Source organism: Zea mays, unplaced genomic scaffold, assembly GCF_902167145.1.
Source record: "Zea mays cultivar B73 unplaced genomic scaffold, Zm-B73-REFERENCE-NAM-5.0 scaffold_562, whole genome shotgun sequence".
Taxonomy (NCBI): domain Eukaryota; kingdom Viridiplantae; phylum Streptophyta; class Magnoliopsida; order Poales; family Poaceae; genus Zea; species Zea mays.
The window spans coordinates 27,501-44,215 of record NW_023367215.1 but is presented as its reverse complement, the minus strand read 5'-3'; the positions used below and the strand labels follow the sequence as shown (position 1 = coordinate 44,215).

The window sequence follows — 16,715 nt, the reverse complement described above, 5'->3', positions numbered from 1 at the left end:
AGTTATCGTGCCTACGGTAAACGCTGGGTAGCCAAGTGTGGAGAGGATAACTGCGGAAAGCATATAAGTAGTAAGCCCACCCCAAGATGAGTGCTCTCTCCTCCGACTTCCCTAGAGCCTCCGGTAGCACAGCCGAGACAGCGACGGGTTCTCCACCCATACGGGGATGGAGCGACAGAAGTATGGAAATAGGATAAGGTAGCGGCGAGACGAGCCGTTTAAATAGGTGTCAAGTGGAAGTGCAGTGATGTATGCAGCTGAGGCATCCTAACGAACGAACGATTTGAACCTTGTTCCTACACGACCTGATCAAATCGATCAGGCACTTGCCATCTATCTTCATTGTTCAACTCTTTGATGAAAGAAAAGATGAAAAAACCAAAAAAAGCTCTGCCCTTCCATCTCTTGGATAAATAGAGAGGGAGGGCAGAGTCCTTTGGTGTCCCTTCCAGTTAAGAATTGGGACTTCACAATTACTAGCCAATATTTCTCTCATGCCTTTTCTCGTTCATGGTTCGATATTCTGGTGTCCTAGGCGTAGAGGAACCACACCAATCCATCCCGAATTTGGTGGTTAAACTCTACTGCGGTGACGATACTGTAGGGGAGGTCCTGCGGCAAAATAGCTCGATGCCAGAATGATAAAAAGCTTAACACCTCTTATTTGACTTTTTCACTATTTTGAAATACGAAAAAGATCCAAATCCAAAACGCAAAGGTCGTCTTATTCAAAACCTCAATCATCCCCTCTCTCCCACTTCACACCTCAGAACGCACTGTTCTTATAGAGAGAAAGGCGCTTTCCCATCTTCTTAACCCGAAATGAAATGGCTGAGGAGAAGAAGGTTCCTTTTGGGGGGTATCCCCGGGAAGAGATCCAGTGGAGACGGGGTGGGCCTGTAGCTCAGAGGATTAGAGCACGTGGCTACGAACCACGGTGTCGGGGGTTCGAATCCCTCCTTTTCCTCCACTCTCACCATTATACCTCCACCTGCTTGACAAGAAGGTAGCAGAGGGAGTGATGGTGATTGAGAAAAGATATGGTATTTGGGGGATGCAATACGAAACTATGTTATGTCAGATATGCGGAGGGCATACTAATAGGAATTCCGAAGATCAAAAGAATGGATAGATGTGGGTACCTGCTGCGAGATAAAGTAAGGAACCTTCTTCTTTCAGTATGCAAGAGTCTCGGTATTCGAATAAGATGGTCCAGGATGGAGGGCAACAAGCTGGGGGAAGAAGGAACCGAGGAATACCAGTCAGGTACAGGGATTAGTACTCTCTTTATCCGATGAGGGCAAAGTCAGAGCTTACATTCCCATTACAAGGTGGAAAGAGAAACTCTCCTTTGACAACTTGAAAGAGAAAAATGGGCGAAGAACAAAGAAAAGATGGGTGGTCCCCTTCAAAGCATTTTCTTGCAAGGGCCTATCGCGAAAGAACTCAAGCCAATACTTTTTAACGTAGTAGATCCTAGGAAACATACGTACGAGATATTTAGAGCCGCAAGGGTATCCGGTAAAAGGAGGACGGTTCCTAATCTTTTGATCGGCAAAGGGTTCGATGCATTGATTTTCGCCTATGAACGAGTCAATCAGCTAGATCTACTTGCGGCAAACGGCACCTTCCTTTCCGTACGTAAGGCAATGGTTGTTATTGAAGTTCAGATCAGGGAATACCCTAGGTTTCGGCTTTTTCCACGGTTCCGTAACGGTAGGTTTCGGCTCCTCGCTACATCCCTTCTGCTCCTACTAAGGAAAGGACGCTGCTGAACCGATAGGATTTGCCGAGCGAGCACTACCATAACTTCAACTTCAACTTAAACTTAACTTAACTTATGGTATCTGACCAGTGTTAAGCATTAGCCAACCAGGGAAAGAAACTAAGCGACTACCTGCGCTGTCACACGGCTCCATTTATCGAAGAAAGGGATCAGACTGCTGCCATTAAGGCAATGAAATTGACGAGGAAGAGTAAGGAGTTTGGAATGACAACTAGTCACTTCTTGCTGAAGATCTGTTCAGTGAAGGAAGCTTCACTATGATGTGTTAATGCCAATGGAGGATATGTTGCATGTTTGGTGTCCAAAGAAATGAGGATACTGGAACTAGCTTCTGGGGTCCAAGGATACCTCCGCCTTTCACTTTCATCTCTTGATACCGAAATTCGCCTAAGGTCTGGCCTTCTACTCTACTTTGATTCAGATTCATTTGTCGAGAGATAGTGGATAGAATGAATAGTAGAAGTTCCGCTGTAAGCAGTTACGAATGGGGAGGGTATCATTAAACCCAGTCTTCGCTTAAGACTTATCTAGTTTTGCTCCCTACTCTCAAGTAAGTAGAAGGGGAAGGGACAAATACCTTTACTTGGTCTAACAGTCCAAGAGCTCTCACGGTAATTGGATAGCTGGCTTGAACCAAGCCAAAAGGCGGCATCACCTTGAACCAATGAATTCTCAGATTACTGGCAGTAATTCGTTCATTTCAATGAAAGAGCAGGTAGCTATAAGTTTCCCCACTCTACTCTAATAGTCTTTTTTAGATTCAAGCTTATTTCCTTGAGGATCGCAACCCGAATCTTAGGATAGTCTACTTTCTGTTCTGATAGTATAGGAATAGCAGTCACAGAGGGAGGATCACAAATAAGTGTATTCTTACTAGATGAGACATCTTCTCTATTCTTACTAGAAGAGACATCTTCAGAAGATTTCTTCCAAAAATGCAAAAGAATTTCTCTGTCTTCTTTCCAAAAAAAGTGAGGGGGCCCACCACACCACTTCCCTCGACCCCTTACCACGGGAGTCACTAAAGATGAGACTGACCATGATAAGGGTATGGGGCATTGATTGGCTTGGAGGATTAAGGGGAATCGGGTAGTGGAGCCAACATATTAGGTCGGCCACTGAGATTTTGCCCCTTTTTCTCCACCTGCGCTGGAGGGATTGCAGCGGGATTCAGATGCCGCTCTTGACTGAGCCCGGGTTTAGGGGCTACCTGGGTTTGTGCCCAACCTGGCCAAGCGCAATTCGAGATCGGGATAGAGGGTAAAAGCAATCCATCCTTATAGCAAGTCCTAGAGTTAAGTAAAAAAGACTTCTCGGGAGTTTGGGAGTGTGACTATAACCAGTACTCATGTATAATATAATATCCTCTTTCTAGTTAAAATGAGTATTACCTGCCTGCACAATCAATCTATGGCGATCTCGGTCTCACGCGCCAGTCCCTCTTGCTAAGCCTAAGTGTTAAGCATAGCATATCTTATATTAACCTATCTTAAAAGGACTTCCAGACATTGATTTTAGGAGAGTCATTTTGTAGGGCCATTCGCGAGCCAGTACCCTTATTAGGATAGGAAAGTAGGGACTTATTCGAAGTTCATAGATATAGTCTATCAGGCTGGTCTCCGGGGTCGTTTCCCTAGCAGAGCAGGTTGGTTTCCGGTTCCCTACAAGCGTTCTATATAAGCGGTCCCTGCCAGTTACATCAAGTTCCATTCCAGCAATCAATTAGGCTAGTATTGATAGTTCAAGCTAAAAATTCTGTCTTAAAAAAAATAATAGGTTAGCGGGACAAGGAAGAAAGTGCGATTGTATTAGTGTTCCGGGAAGAAAGGGAATCCTGCGCTTCTCTAAGAAAAGAAAAAGAGAGAGTTTACACAAGTAAAGTACTAAACGAGAAAAAAGCATTTCTCGAGAAAAGGTCCCATAGTCATGATTGGGTCGACCCAATCATGACTCATCATATTTATATATATAGACTCCTCATATTTATATATATAATAGAAAGATGAAAGGTTTATTTTTGTTCGGTCAGTCTGTTTCCTTTCCTCTCGATTCACCTAAAACTTCTTTTGCCACTGACGTGATACTGATACAATGAGCCATCTCATTCTACATTGAGTTAGCATCCTCACCTAACTTCCACTCCGTCTCATTAATTATTTTCTCTTTAAACATAACTTGCTTATCCCCTTTCCAATTCCACCACCTAATCCTAGGCTCCCTTGCTCCTTCTCTTCCATCTCTTAATACTAAGATAGAGTACTAAAAATCTATGTTGGGTTGCTACACTCTCTCCAGGTATCACCCTTACAATCCTTGAAATACTTCTGATCTGCTCGTCGCGTTAGGAAGAAGTAAATCTGACTAACATTAGAACCACTCCTAAGAGTTCCCAAGTGCGAGTCTCTATTCCGTGTTGGCAAGTATCAAATCATACGCCATAGCAAAAAGATACTTTTCCGCGTTATCTCAAGAAAAAGGACGAAGAATTATAGAATTGTCGTGTATGTTACTTTGTGGGTGTGGCCATTTTGAATCCCATTTCCTTTCCTATGGTAGAGACAGTCGTTTTCCTCTTACGAATTAAGTTAAAGACCGCTCCGCTCCCCTTCGGTCAAGATCGATACAATACAGCCGATCCGCTTTCTTCCGTCAGTAGTCGATATATTTATATAATTAGATTAATAGCAGTCCTATATCAGGTATGACAAGGTTGGCAAACTGTTTTCCTAAATTCGAATTTAGTTCACAGCCCTTCTTCATTAAAGTGGGCCGCAGTGGAAACGGCGAACAATTGCTGTAATATATAGTATAGTATAGATACCGGAGAAACATGCTGCTCTCCTCTTCTATTCAATTTTCTGTTTCTACATATCTTTCGAGAAGGGGGAGGTCATTAGAGGCTCCTCTGGAGGCCATGAAGGATCCGTAATTCATTGCAAGGCATTCTCCAATCCCCATAGGTGATACAGGAGTTGATTGAAAGGTAAGGTAGTGCATGCCCATCCTAGATTTCCTAGTTCCGATCCAGCTTCCTGCTTTCAGCAACCAGAACTGAAGCGGGGCCCATTGAAGAACACTGTACCTTAGCCCGAGCAGCTGCTTTGTCCAATTCTTCCTAATCTGGGTAGGCCCAATCTTCCTTAGCCGGATTTATCCTATCTATCTGATCCGAGGGATATTCTTTTCTCTAACCCTAGAAACCCTGCTTGAAGTATGTCCTTCGTCTTTCGACTCAGCCTCGCTAGTAATCCGTTCTCTGTAAAATGTAATGAAAGTGGGTTCGCTTCTTTGCTTTTCTTTCGATATCTCATCGATCAGAGGGGTTTATCCTAACTGGCTCCCTAACCGAAGGTTCTAAATGTATTTCCCTCCGAGGGCCTGGTCGATTCAGCGTTGGATCTTGAAATGCAATTCGCGATTGATAAGAAACATGCCCTTCCCCTCTAAATCGTTGTCAAGTACTGGATTGCCATCCTTCCTGGTTGTCCTTACTTACTATATGTGATATCTGGGAATTCCTCCCAAGCTCTATAACTAGAATATTCATTTATGGAGTTGCCTTTGCCAAGAAAGTTTCCTTTCTTCGATGAACCCCGTTCGTGATACGATACCCTGCCTGGGCCTCACACTTCCTCGAAACCAACCCACAGAAAACCACTGGCCCTTCACTCCCTACTGTTCTTCCTTTAACCCGCAGTTCCTTCAACAATGAAGGTTGGACTTACTGACTTGCCTCTCTGCTCAACCAACTCACCTGTTCGAGCCTGCTTTCGAAAGTGCATCCTTTTCCTTGGGCGAGGGTGCTTCCCTTCATCGATAGACTTTCCTACGAGACACGAGCGAATATACGTACGCCAATACCTACGATTCCTAGCCAATGGAATGAAATAGCAATTGTTCGAAGAATCCTCTCTGGCCACCTGAATAAGTTGATCAAACTCTTGGCATACAGATTTGAATTCTAGTTGGTATCGGCCTGTCATACTCATCCTCCCCTCGCCCATGAAGTATGATATCCGTTGTAGTGCTTCCAATAGCAGAGCCGTGGATCCGACAACCTTGTCTACTGTAAGGCTGGGGATGTGAGTCTATGCGTTCTCCACTCCATTCTATTGATGCTTCTTATTAGCTAGATCGGGCCCAATTGACAGACAGGTTCTGCCCTCCGAGCACTAAATCCCTTCATCTTGCACTGGATAAGGGAATCTAGTATTGAGAAAGAATGGTACTTCTTTTTTACGTCGTTTATAGACGGAGGAATGGATACGAGTAGCAACATCGGGAGATGGAAGCTGACACAGGCAAGACAAAACATGAGTCTTCATAAGCTAGAGCTTCCGACCTTTACTATTTACATCAGCTCAACCTTCTTGCCCATTTGCTTTAGCGGTTTGATTGGCGGGTTTTCGGCCTTGCGTAGATGGTTTGCTTGGGCTCTAGGGTCATTCCCTTCTCAAGGCTGGCAAAGTAGGTTCTTTATTACTCGAAAGCCGTTGCACTTTCGTTTCTTAAAAGTAAGGTATTGGTATACGGATCAGTAGGAACTGTTTTGGAAGTCTACTCTAGTCTAGTACAGTGCTTTAAAGTAAAGGTAGCCAGTAGTGGTAGCCTGTAATGGATCGTTCAGGGAAGGGAAGAAGCGTGGCATCATTTATCCTAGCTTTACAAGCTTGATAAGTATTGGTACAGGTATTGTTAATGGTTGGTTCCTTGAAGGGAAGTGCTATCATTATAGCTATCTTTTTACTAGTAATGGAAAGGTACAGGAACCTTCCTTGAGAAGAATGGGTTTTGGTGAAGGTGCGGGGCTGGTATTGGTTTTTGTTGCTAGGTTTTGAAGATGCCTTGCAGGGAATTGGTACAGGTACAGCTTCCTTCGTATCTGGTATGGGTGATTGGTATAACCTAATGAAAAGAGGAGTGGTTGCTACTACTTCCTTAATAAAACCAGCTTCCTAAATAAAACAAATAACAACTTTATTGTTCTTCTTCCTGCTTTCTTCTTCTTCTTCTTCCTCTAGCTCCAATAGCAACCTGCTTCGGATCCAGCATCTGCTTTCTTCCTATTTCCTAAATCTAACAAAAACAACTTCTTCTTCATCCTCCTACTCCTAAATAACAACCCTGCTTCATACCTTCCTTTTGGCCTTGCAGAGAAGTGGTATCACTGCCTGAAAGGATAAGAGTGTGTCTAGTTTTACAGTGTATAGCCTAGTGCTTGAGTAGAGAGGTTTCTTTCTGCCTTTTGTACAAGAGCAGTTAATGTAGTTGTACTGGTGCGTTCGTTTAGGCCTTGCTTGATGGGATGCAGGTGATGGTGAAGTGTTCCTTGCTTTAGAAGAGTCCTATATATTTTAGCTGACAAGAGCAGTTAAGTTAAGTAAAGTTATGGTAGTGGCAGGTAAGGATCCTTCGTTTCTGGTTTAAGCCCGGATAAGAAAACAAGGAAGTTGGTTGAAGACTCCCTCTCTCTCATTCTTCCGGAATGGAAATGCCATTCTCGATAGCAAGGTAGGAGACATAGCAGCCATAATCACTTTCATCAGAAAAGAGGTTTGTTTTCTTGCTTGTCGCTACAGATCGTTTTTCCGGGCTTCATCAGGAAGAGCACTTGCCATTCTAAGGTTCAATGAAGCGGGTCGAAATATGGCTTGCTTACTTCTACTTCCTTCCGTTCGTGTAAGCACTCATGCTTCCACTTCACTCTCCTCTCGAAAGCCAGGCCAGGTTCTAAGTCCGGTAGGTCACTAGCAGTTCGAGAAGAAGGGTTTTGTTTGATTCACGAGTTCACTCAACAACCGGATTTGCCCTCGATACCCAAGAAGAAAAAGTGGATTTCCCTTAGGGCCACAACTAATTAGGCAACCCTATTTTCCCTCAGGAGATCAGGAGAGTCGATGGTTGATTCGAAAAGTCCCTCTCGCCTAGTGGCTAAACTAAAGAATCCGATGGCACGCTTGGGATCTAACCAGCACCAGAGATCTCTGTTTCAATACGCCGATCCGATCCTTGAAATACGCCGATCTACCAAACAGCTTGCTTGCTTTTAGTTGACGGGCAAACCTGAGCACTAACTAGTCCTGTTCCACTTCTGAATCTACGTCAAATTTCCGGAAAGCTAATCGATTTTAAAAAAGTGCATCTAAAGCACCCTTTACTAAAATCAATGTAGTTGCATGCAAACCTTCTGCAATAGCATGATGAACCAAGAAATCTCCGGGTTAGCATATATCAATGATGTTTTCCAAGGGCTCAAAACGCTAGGTTCGTTCTCTCGCTCCGGTAGACTGCTTCTTCTCTCAATTGCCAAGAATGGTGCTGGTAGATAGCATGGTTTTGGTAGAAACGATATCTCGTACCTGCTTTGCTATAAGTGCCTTCCCTCCCTTTTGATTAGGGAAATGGGATTCAAGATTTCGAATAGTTCGATGCAGATGGGCCAGTTCTTGTCCGAAGAAGGATGTTTGCTTTGAGGTTTCCCCTAGTTGGGGAGACCGAGAAGGCCCTAACGACATTGCATCTCCTGTTCTCCTGTGTTAAGAAGAAAACTTGTCCGAAAAAGCGAGATGATAGGAATAGAGATTGGAATGAAAGTTGGACTAGTAGATCCTTGTTCTTGTTCAATGAATACTTCTTTCCCAGGTGCTGTCAGAAAAAGCAAACTGGTTGGATCCCAGTACTTAGAAACCATTTCTCCGAAGCAGGTGCCAAACCTTCTCTTCTTCCCTTAGAAATTGGTCCAGAATAGGCATTCTTCGCTTAGGGCAGGTAGGTTCTCGGGAAAACGAACTAGACCGGTAAACTATTGCATCTTGGCCCGAGAAAAGAAAAGATGGATTGGAGTGATTGAACTAGAACCCGGGTGAGCCCTCCTATTGATCAGATCTCGGTAGTGAAATGATAGGAAATATGCCAAGAATAATTCCATTTCATCTCTTGTGTGATCAAACGGGTTGCCCAATGTACCAAATGCTTTCTATAAAGTGTGGAAATAGTCAATGTAGGATGGGACTCTGACCTAAAACATATGTGCTGGGTGTATCTTCCCGCCGACCAAAAACTTATGCCCAGTGCCAGACCTGAAAATAAAGGAAATATAGGAATGTGGAAATAGGAATGTAAGAAAAGCCATCAAGCTAGGAACACAGAAAGCTACCACTTCTTGTAAACAAACCTATGCTATGAAACAATCAAAGTAGATCGGATCGTATGAGGGATGCCTACAGGGCAAGGATATCATGATTTGAACAAGCAGGGGAAAGTCAAGAAGCAAGGTCACTAATCTAGATCCGGCCTGGCCGAAGGATAAGAAATGGATGGCTATCGCTTTCCTTCTTAGGTGAGGGATTCGAGATGTATGCGCCCGCATAAAGATCTGAGAAGCTATGAATCTGTCGTATATACTATAATAGACGAACAAACACATAAAGAGAAACCGGAGACTAATGACCTAGATCATCAAACCTTTCTGTCCACACTCGATCCTTAGCAATAAGCCTACAGCTAAGAAGATGGAATGGTACCAAGCTCACTTATACGCACTCCTAAATGAAACAAACTAGACTATCACACTAAGTTACACCTGCCCTGAGCCATAAATCAATAGAAGAGTTCGGTATTATTTCCATCTTTTCCATTAGTTTCTATGAAATCCTGATATTCGTTTTTCTATTCCACTGCGCATAGCCCGGTTCTTTCCGCTAGCACTGGCAATAGACCCTTAACCGGCACTGGCACTGAGTGCATTACTTACTGAATTACTTACTTTACTGCACTGCATTTCCAGCTGGCCTTCCCGAGTACGAGTATGGGTTCGTTGGATCATTCTATTCTATGTCAATTGGAAGTTGCATTTCAGACTCTGGAAGCCCCGTTCCTTCTCCTTTTAAGGTAAGGTAAGGTCGGCATAAATCCATCAGTGGTAGGAATCAACGATCCATTTCGTAAGAGAAGAATTGGGGAAAGCACGCAGTTGGCAGTTGACATCTTCAATACAGAACTCTTTCTTCGCTTTCTTTTCAGGAAACTCGAAATCTCGAACTAGAAATCTCGTAAGAGAGGATCAAGCTCTAGTCTCACAATTGAGAAGTACGGCACCTTTTTGCCCAATAAGCTAGTCTACCTTTACTGCGGCACCTCGAAGGAATGAATAGCCCGGCCCCTTCTCTCAGGAATCCGTTGATAAGGCAGTGTAGGAGTGCAAATCCTTCTAGAGACTTTCCAGTCCAGATTCGACGCGACGCTTAGCTTATTATTCTTCTGAAGATGCAATTCTGGATCTCTGTACAAGCTTTCAAGATTGGCTGGGCGTGAAGCATCTCTATTTCTTGTGATTTCCTTGTCAGTTTCTCTAGCAGCCCTACCTCAAATCCTCTTCTGTGGAAAACTAGTTCGTTCATCTGATGGCACCCAATGAGTAACTACTAATGTTATGAATAAAAGGCCAGTCGCAGATTGATCCGATACGCCAGACCTGCTTCCGTTGTTTGACTTCCTGACTTCCTATAGTGTAGCTTTCCCTGAGCGAGAATACGACCCAGAAGTACCCGCCACTCTATCTCTGAAGTGAGTTCTGTCGACACCTCACAAAGAAAGAAAAGGAGGGCTAGGCCCGAATAGGTCTTTGAATCCTGGCCAGAATTGAGGGGAGCTTCGCTCTCCATTGAGTAAGGAAATCCAGCCTCGGGAATGAAAGTAATTAACTGAAATATCCAATAACATATAAAATAGAAATGTTAAAGCATAACGAAAGAGTAAGACCTCGGTCGTGCAAATCATGCCGAGGAGGCTTCCTTTCAACAAAATGCAAGGATTCTCCGGGGATAGCCGCTATTAAAGAAAGCCCTGGGCTGTGGACTCAGTATGGAATGGAGATAATGTGGTATGCTTTCCACTGTTGGCAGTTCTAGATAAGAAAAGGTTGAGTTCGGCTGGCTCGGCTCGCTAGGAGGATGAAGCTTCTACTCTTTGAGTGAAGTAAGTTGGAATCTTTCATCGTTCTTTTCCTTCTAATGTCGGACTGATGAAAGTCGTTTTTATGAAGAAGCGTTGAAATAAGAAAAAAATGGTGGTCAAATAGAAAAAAGAAAAAAAGATTGAGGGCTTTTGCTGCCTATAGGGCAGGTACTCATTGTTTTACTTCGCTCTTCTTTTCTCGCCAAAAAGTAGAGCAAGGAAAGAAAATGAACACGCAAGGAAAGAGGTTGGTTATTCGATCACTGTTCTCGGAGTCGTACACACTCCACTTATGAGTTGAACAAAGAAAGTAATGCTCGAAAAAAGAGAGTAATGCAAAGTGGACAGATCAAGTCAAACACGAGTCAATTCCCTAAAAAAGTCTCCCAACCTGACTGGAAAAGTGGGAACCGACTTCATCAAAAACCATCAAGTCAAGCCCATATGCATTTAATAATAAGGGATGTTTCGCTAAGGATCCAAAAAGGTTTCTTATAATCTGTCTAAATAAAATCCAACCGTCCTTTCTTTAGGAGAATATCGCCTATTTCTCACTTTTGATACCAGTTGAGTACGGCACGGCACGGCACTATCATGAATCAATGGAAAGCTTTTTTTCTGACTAGAATTGACACGCTACTGCTAGTTGTAACGTAAACAGTGGACTCACTCACTCAATCTGCCGTGCCAGGTATGAAAAGAGAAGCTAGTCCGGAAGCAAGGTCAATCAAGTGCGCCACGTCTGTCCCAGGCAAAACCACTGACTGCTATGGCAACCTCTCTTTTGATTCTCCTCATTAGATTCTACTAATCTCATTGGGAGCTGATCTGAAAACTTCTATCCTATCTCGCTATGGGCCAAAAGTGCATCTCACCTAGTGGAAAAAGTTGCACTATTTCTTGGCACAACGATGGATTCCAGGCATGGCTGGCTGAAGAACGGAAAATGCTTTGATTATGCATTTCTCGAATCTAGTCCAACACAACTGAATTTCGCCCCTCCTTCCTACTTTACTTTCCACCGGACTCATTCCAAGAGTCAAGAGTGAATGGGATTCTATTAGGCAACGAAATCAAGTGCTAGTCCCCTTCTCGGGAAAGCCAATTTCCTATTCCAAGAGTCTAGTGGTAAGTTCTAAGCTGGAATGGGTCCGATCCTTGCTAATGAATGAACTCCGTCACTACTCCTTTCCTTGGGCCAAAACCACGGAATATTTTCAGGAAACTAGACTCGAACTGAACCATAGCCCGGCACCCTCGAAACGATGGATTGCTTTTGAGAAAACCGCATCTCACTCAAAAGTAGCCTACCCCATTTTCCCGAGGGAATACGCAAATCCGGAGTGGGAGAAGGCTAAACCCATTTCTGTTCTGATCCGCCAGATCATGTCATGTCTTGTGTCAAATAGATATTGTCGTATGGTATGGAGTGAGAATCGAGATGACTATGGCCAGTAGAAAGAAAGAGAGAAAGAGGTAACGGCATCTGATTACCGCTTTTAGCATGGAATTTGGTACCGGATCGTTTCGAAAACGAGTCCCTAAAGTCTGTTTTCATTTCAATGGCAGGCTCAAGGAGTGGAAAGTGAGTCCATTCCTTGGTAAAAAAAATGAAGTAATGCTGCTTCCTTCTTAGACTTAGAGAAGGGCCCCTATTTTTTATTTTAGTCTAAGTAGCCTATAGTGGTTGTTTCCACTTAAATAAAGGGCGGGTAGGCTAGGGAGGGAATGTTTACTTTTCTTATTTGCGGGGAAAAGAGTTGATGCCGCTAGCAGCTCAGCTTAGGCCGTACCTACATGGGCTCCAGATCCTCCCTGTCTTCCTGCAGATTCTGATTCCAGCTTGCCTTGAATCCCAAACATAACGACTACTTGATTCGCGCCGGGCGATTCCAGTTCCAGAGTGATTTAGCCCGCGCCTGGGACAAGTGGTTTAGTGGACTCTTGAGAAGTAGCTTTTCGGATCTCTGGGTACGTGTTCCACCTTTGTTTGGGCGTTGCAGAAAGATAACCTGCTGCCAGAAGAAATAATGCAGAATTGAGTGAATAATGCCTTTAAACCGGTACCGGTAAAGTACTCTCGCGCTTATCTATTTATAGGCCCAACCTATGAAACAAGGTTCTCTACCTGTGTAGATACGGCAAACAAACTCTACCAATACCAATCCACCGGAAGAAGCCTGAACAATCACCCAGCAAGAGCTTTATAGGATGTTTCCTTTCTTAGTCTTAGTCGAGGTTCTTACAACGTGGCTTGATGCAGTGTAGATGTTTTGGTAGTCCAGTTCAGAGATATGACAGGAAAAACTCCACACTAGAGACAAGAACATAGAAGAGAATAAAGGCAAGGGTGTGCTTCTTCTTTCTGGAGAGACTGACAATAAGAGTAGATTAGATCGTGTGCTTCTCGGTGCGCCGACTACTTCACTGTTACCTACCTATCATTCACTAGACCGAGTATGAGTACGGACTGACATTCACTAGACCAAGTCAGAGTAGGGGGTTCCATTCTTCACTACACCCAATCTGTACCGACTCCCATTAATTACAGGTTACGAGTGTGGAAAGACTTCTTACTTTATTCCATTCACTACTGGTTAAGTAAGCATGAACGTAGATAAGAGAGGAGTCAATGGAACTCTTGGCTTGTGAACAAGTGACTTCTTTCTTTTCATAGACTACACTACAGACTATCAAGCACTAGAAAACAACAGGCCCAGTTACGTACGAGTCAGGCAATTGTCTACCCTCACGAAGCAATGAGAAAAGGTAGGTGCTGATGTGCTAGTATAGAACATAAGTAAGAAAGCATCTATTTCCCTATAATCACCGACGTTGGTATTTGCCTACACCCCATTCTATGAAAAACTCCGCAACTCCAAATATTCGATATAATAGGAAGGCCATTCACTTTAAGAGGAAATGGAGCTGCATAGCGTTGCCTTCAGACTGGTATTAGCAAATGCTTTGTTGATCTGAACCGAACAAAGACACATCTTTGGTGCAGTTTTCCTAAAGGCGGCTCACAGGGAAGAGATCCGTTTTGTCAATCAGCAAAACCAGTTTTCGTAGTGATGAAAGAAATTTCCCTCGATCATGTGTTCTCGGCCCTGTGACTGGTAAGTCAGTTCAGGCAAGAGATGATGGCGGGTCGATCACGATTTAGTCTTATTGATAATTGAGTATACGTCCGCCTAAGGTAAGGTCTGGTTAGAAATCCTTAGGAACAAGAAAGGGCACACAATCAAAGCCAGAGGTCTTCGAACCTTGGTATTTCGAATCAGATTGATAGCTTTTTGAATGGCAGCGGTTCCGGGACTCTAGTCTTTCGTTTACAGGTTCTACATTAGGTTCACGAAACCTATCTACACAGCAAGCTTCTTCAACAGGTCATTGGACATCACCCTCACTTCTTCTAGCAGGAAAGCGCGTTAAGAGGTAAGATCGTACCTCAAGTCAAAGGGCCTCGTTATAGTTGGAGGCAACACACGCTGAACAAACCTCAACTTGCCTATTTTGTGTAACTGGTTGAAACTACGAATTTCCAGTTCATCTTACGATGGTATACGGTGACGGGCCAACCTTCTATACTAGTGCATTCATAGGAGGACGAAGCAGGAATTAGGAAGCCCTACACTTCAACCGGAGCGAACTTCACACTCGAACTTAGATATAGCAAATAGATCAAATAGGCTCAGAGAGATACGGGGCATAATCAAAGAAAAAGAACCGTTGGAGTGGCAATACAGCTAGATAGATAGATAGAAAGTCTGATTCTAAACTCAGTCTGATCTGTCACACCCAGCCATAAACAACCATTCCAGATTCCCAAGATGAAGTGGAAAGAAAGAGGATGCATTCAGGATCTCATACTTCGAGAGCTCAACAGCTGTTAGGAACGTCGAGTCCCGCTAAGAACTGCTAACGTCGAGGGCTTTGATTCTTTTATTTCCTACCCAACATAGGCAACACTAGACTGATCAGACTCAAAAGACTACGCCTTGTCTTTTTGTCCTAAACTCAGCCGACTCTCCATATTCAACTGTTTATGCCCCCCATAGTAAAAACCACTCACACCAGTTTTGCCTAGTAGAGTGTACGATCAAAGTGAACTTTTTATGCCAGCCATAGTCAAAAGTCCTACTTTCCTTCGCACATCCGTTTGATTGCTTAATCTGTTTTGTTACCCTTGCTATCCTTGCCTCCTATGGATAAAAGGAAGAAGAAACCTAGTTGAAGTAAGGAAAACAGGTTCATAAGGTTTTCGAGTCGAATCTTTGATATGGAAAAGTCGTATCACCGCTCCGCAACCTGAACCACGGCACTTCCAATCCTCTTTATATCACGATTCATTATGCAAATAAAGCTTTTCCTTGCCACTTGGATTCTGGCACTTTGAAAGAAATACGAACACTTCCACTACTGCTCTGGAAAGAAGAAATCCGTCTTGTTGCGAGGAATTCTTTGCAATGGGGAAGGCTAACACTTCTTGCTTACTCACTCACGTTATTCACTCAGAAAAAGTAAAGTAGTAGCACCACAAATAAACTCATCTATCCCAGGTAGCCCCTAAACCTGATATGATACGATGGGGAACTGGGAAATTACAGAGAGTGGTGGGTCCCGCCGCGCAACGGATGAATCAAAGCGAGATCAGATTCCTCTTGATGAGGGCCGATGTGACTTCCTTAAATTCTTTCCTGAGCTCAACAAAAAATGGAGGGGTTGGGGCTTTGGCTCCAGGCCCAAACTCTATCTTGTGGTAGACTGCCCTCCTAGGGAGCGCTTGGGCAACTAACTTGTGGGGCATGACATTCGGAATTTCCCGAGAAAAAAAGTCTTATGTGTATTGGATCCGTCTGCTGGTTTCAGGGATGGGAGTCCACCACTCTTGTCCAGTAATGGTAGGGATTCGCAGAAGAACCTCTGGATCGAAGCAATGCGGGCCTGTCTGTCTGTATGTAATCTACTTCTGAATGAGGGAATCCACTTTTGCTACTAGGGAATCAGACTAATAGCCTGCGCCTGTTGGCAGTAGTACTTGAACTATACTTGACTCGGCAAATAATATTGCTATATCGAGGGACTCAATCCAGAGGACATTTCCAATAAGCTACTCTGGACTGGCAGCTTTCAGAGATTGATCTACGTATTCCTATTCGACTTGTGGTTCCCGAATCAATAGCGGACTTCCGTCAATCCATCAAGCAAACAACGTTCACTGATACGAGACGGCACCATTTACTAGATTTGCACCACGCCCTATTCATGATCTCTTCCCTGGTCAGTAGTAGGGTTGCCGGTGCCCAGGAATAATGCTTGTTATTATTAAGCCGAAAAGTAACGTATTAAAAACAAAGTGAACAAAGTGTACCGTGCCAACGGAGACTGACCGAACTTCTACGCTATGCCCCGACCCTGCTGATAGATAAACTATTCATCTGGTTGAGCCAGGCTGGCCCTATTTATTCCAATGGAGACTAGACTAGCGTTAGCTGAAAGATAGGATTTCAAAGATAGGTGTTCCCCATGATAGCAGTACCTTTCTCCCTTTCGTGGTGGAATGGACCGCGAGTAAACTGAGCCTTCCGTACACAGTGAGACGGCCTTTTCGAGACAAGTCAGAAAGCTCTTAAGTCCAGTAAGCTAAGCAAAGCTTTCCGTTGGACTAGCAATATCGGATGAAGGAAGCAGCGGTGAACGGAGTCAAGCTATTGGCTGGTTCTAGCCCACACGAGATGTAGGTCCTGATTCCCTGAACCGGAAGATAATGAGCATCGCGGTAAGAGAGAGTCTACTCGACTTGAGAATCGTTGATAGACAAATCATGCCCGGCAAAGGAATAGGACTAGTGGAAGTACCCGATCTCATAGTGGACTCGCAATCACCTCCTAATGGTATTATCACCAGGGCTGCACTGCAAGAGAATTCATTCCATTGAGCTGATGGGAGGAACTCCTGTTGGTTGTTTCGA

At 43.9% G+C, this 16,715-nt stretch overlaps 1 protein-coding gene across 1 annotated transcript in view; it reads left to right on the top strand.

The window, feature by feature from the left end:
• Positions 1-380: 380 nt before the first annotated feature.
• The window catches only part of LOC118475685 (ATP synthase subunit alpha, mitochondrial), a 38,854-nt gene continuing 22,519 nt past the window's right edge, over positions 381-16,715 (top strand). Inside the window, exon 1 of the mRNA XM_035963929.1 lies at positions 381-16,715. This exon is cut by the window's right edge and continues 22,519 nt beyond it. The gene's annotated coding sequence lies outside the window, so the exon portion shown is untranslated.